The sequence below is a fragment of the Brachyhypopomus gauderio genome, chromosome 19 (assembly GCF_052324685.1).
Source record: "Brachyhypopomus gauderio isolate BG-103 chromosome 19, BGAUD_0.2, whole genome shotgun sequence".
Classification (NCBI taxonomy): Eukaryota; Metazoa; Chordata; class Actinopteri; order Gymnotiformes; family Hypopomidae; genus Brachyhypopomus; species Brachyhypopomus gauderio.
Window position 1 is genome coordinate 10,863,285 of NC_135229.1, and position 4,065 is coordinate 10,867,349.

Sequence of the window (4,065 nt, forward strand, 5' to 3'; positions counted from 1 at the left end):
CACACCAAGCACTCCACATTCACCTCACACTGAGCACTCCACATTCACCTCACACCAAACACTCCACATTCACCTCACACCAAGCACTCCACATTCACCTTACACCAAACACTCCACATTCACCTCACACCCAAACACTCCACATTCACCTCACACCAAACACTCCACATTCACCTTACACCAAACACTCCACATTCACCTCACACTGAGCACTCCACATTCACCTCACACCAAACACTCCACATTCACCTTACACCAAACACTTCACATTCACCTCACACCAAACACTCCACATTCACCTTACACCAAACACTCCACATTTACCCTCACACCAAACACTCCACATTTACCCTCACACAATGTACTCTACATTCAACCTCACACCAAATACTTTACGTTCAACCTCACACTGAGCACTCCATGTTCACTCTCAAAACGAGTTGGTTCTCCGTGTGTATTTTGCCACTGCTGTCTGTAGGAGGTTTTAAAATGAATGACGTATGTATTTCTCTGGGGCTGGGGGGTTGGTCTTGTGATGGGGGGAGGGTTCTGGGCATCTGCAGTTGCTGCTGAATGATTGGTTGTGCATGTATGTCTTTGATCTTGAGATTGGAGGGAGGAGTCAGGGTCTGCGCATGTGCGACAGCGTCTCACGTGGTGACGTCAAACGTGAATCCCTTCACAGCAGGAGGCTGCTTGTTTGGGGCCTTTATGGAAGATACTCTCACTTACAATGGTAATGCTGCGCCGAACGTAAATAGAGTACTAAAATAGAAACAAAACGAGTGGCTCATGAACTGGCCTGGGTCGTGTATCTACTTGAGTGACAGGTGGGGGCGAGGCTAACATGACAATTTGCTGTTCCTCCCAAGACAAAAAACAAGAGAATGTGATATTAAAGGAGAGAGGTGTTTTGAGAACTCTGAGAGTTGTTTTGAGAACTCTGTGAGTTGTTTTGAGAACTCTGAGAGTTGTTTTGAGAACTCTGAGAGGTGTTTTGAGAACTCTGAGAGGTGTTTTGAGAACTCTGTGAGTTGTTTTGAGAACTCTGAGAGTTGTTTTGAGAACTCTTGAGAGGTGTTTTGAGAACTCTGAGAGGTTTTTTTGAGAATTCTGTGAGTTGTTTTGAGAACTCTGAGAAGTGCTCAGAACTTTTTAGATGTCTGCTATGAAGATGTGATTTCTTCCTCCTTCTGTCTTTCTGCATGTGTGTATGTACAGTATATGTGTTACACTTTACTGGGCTTCTACCCAGACACCGCCCAGACACCGCCCAGACACCGCCCAGACACTGAGCTGTAAACCCACCCTGATTGATCATCTTCCACATGACATTTAGCCATAGTAAACTGGTTTTCCAGAAATAATCGTTGCTGGTAAATTTTGCTACTGAAAATTCATAGTGCTGCATTAATGATGAGAAACCCTTTAAAGACATAAATAAAGGAAAAAAAAAACATGAACATCTCAAACAGCATAAACATGCTCCCTGTTATTTCCCTGGCTATGATACATCCCCTTTTCTCTCTCTCCTTCTATCTCCTGTTCCTCTTCCTCCTCTCTATCCCTCTCACCCCTTTCTCCTCTCTCTTTCTGTCTTTCTCCCGTTCTCCCTCTCTCTCTTGCTCTTACGGTATTCCTGAGCTCAAATCATCTATCTATCTTACTATCTGTCTGTCTGTCTGTCTGCCTGTCTGTCTGTGCATGTGCACGCCATATTCTCATTCTCACGGTGCTCATCTAACCAGGGATCTGGGACGGTGTTTCAAACGACCAATCATAATTGCTCCTTCACACTGCCCCATTACAGTCACTCATCAGCTCGGTAATGATGTAATCACTGGAGCAAATATAGGGTGCTGGTGACTGGGCAGTGCCCCCCCCACCGCACACGCCGCTGACCCGCTGCCCCTATCCACGATTTTCCTGAACTTTAACCTTTCCCATGATTCGTAGCTGAATCCGGTTGTTGGTTTCCGGTTGTAGTGTTTACATTATGAGCGAGTCAGAAAGTGGACGTTCGTTGCTGCTTTATTAAAAATACACGGCCAATAATACTAGGTGGCTGCACAGTACGAGCGTTTAAAAAAGTTGTGGTGACTGTGTTTTACCAGTGCCCCACCCCTCAACGCTCTCAGAGTGGGTTGATAACATGAAGCTGTGGCCTGAAGTTAGCGATATTGATATAGTCAATTACTTCGTCTTTCCCGAAGGCGTAGAGCTACGGAATTATAAAAGCACAGAGGCATACAACTACCTTTATAGCAACAAAATAGGAAAGGTATTGTATAAAAAACATGGTGATTTCATTTTTTAAAGCTGAGGTAGAGCCAAGTGAGACCGTGAGGCGAGGTAAACATCAGGCGTGGGTAATGCTGAGGGAGAGTGGAGTAGTGGAGACGGTGGGTTACTCGTGCATTGCAGAACGTATGTTGTGAAACATTGAAAAACAATAAATTATATGTATAATATCTCGTTTGTTTGTAGTTTTACTTTTACTATAACTATTTGTAGATCCGTTTGGCTCATGCGAACTATTCGTCTCTTCTTTTGGGGTGGTCTATCGTAACCCAAATACAGCTCCGGGTCAGGATGCAGCTCTGTAGGCTTCTTTTCAACAAAGTGAAACGAGCAAACATATATCCTCTTCGGATGGTATTTCAGTTTTAAAACTGCAAGCCACGCTAGGCTCCTTCCCTTCGGTATGGAATGCAAAGCAAAACGTAGTTACTTGGATATCCCCGCATGATCATGATTGAGCCGCGGACATTTTTCTCCGGTCGCGCTGTCTAATGCCAGGTTCACACTACACGACTTTTCAGTCGTCAGGTTTTTGTGCCGTCTTTCAGCAGTTCACACTACAGGACTGAGCGAGCGACGAGTGATCGCCAATTTGCCTCCGACCACAGTTTCTGTCGGCGATCTACAAAAAACAGTCAGCGACTGAAAAACCAGCCTAAGATCGTGTAGTGTGAACCGGGCATAAGCGAGGTCAGTGATCGCAAGCGCGCTGTAAATAAATCGCTGTTTTAATCGGTTTGTAGGAGGTTCTTCCCAGAGTTTTGGTAATATGACATGACTCATCCCGTTAGAAGAACTCGCATTTCGTGCTCCTGTTTCTTTTTGAGCCTGCTTGAATTTTAACTTCGCATTTGGACCATTCAAAAACATTGTGGGACTGTTCAAAAGATATTAATAGATACGTGGACCGTTACATTATATTCTTGTTTATTGTTTCCTGACCTTTCATCCCAGTCTGTACAGTTTAAGGTAGTTTTTAAGGGTCCCAAGACAACGTGTTGGTCCGATGAACCATGATCACGGCGGGCACTAGACACATGGTAAAACTAGCGCACATTTCTTGATCACAAGATGTAGGTTAATTGCATTAAAAATACAGACGATTTAAATTTGAATATCTTTGGACTGGCTTGATCAAATTTGACAATTAAGGCATCTTTTTTGTTATATTGTGCTGCATCTAATAAAATTATTTTAAATGTGATTAAGTAATGTTGAAAAAAATATCCAAGTTACTACAAAAGGAGCCGGACGCGGACAGTGTTTACGAAGCTGCTGGTGTTCAAAGCATATACTTTCCAACAACAACTTCAATTTTTGAGTTGTTATGGCACCCGACAAGGGAACATGTCGAGCCTGAGCTCATACTTGAAGCACGTAATCGGTATCAAAGCCAGTTTTATTCGTCTCACTAGCAATGTTTTGGTTAGCGATGCTGAAACGCTAGCGAGACCGGAACTAAGAAACCGGGGAACGGAAATAGTGAGACGTCATGGCAACCCCCATTGGGATTCCAGGAAAAAGGTGGATACCCCGCCGTGCTGGCCAGGAATCATTCGGCTAACAGCAGGAGTGCTCAGGTGATGATCCTGGTGCATTAGCAAAATTAAACGCAGCTTTGTGCTTTAGGTACCATGAACAGCAACCGCAGAGTCCCCAGACTCACAGATGACATCATAGCTTGGTGGACTCGCTGTCTCGAGCTCTTGTGTTCTTGTCCTGTGGGGTTGCCAGTCTCTAGTCTCTCTGACTCCTCCTCAGTGC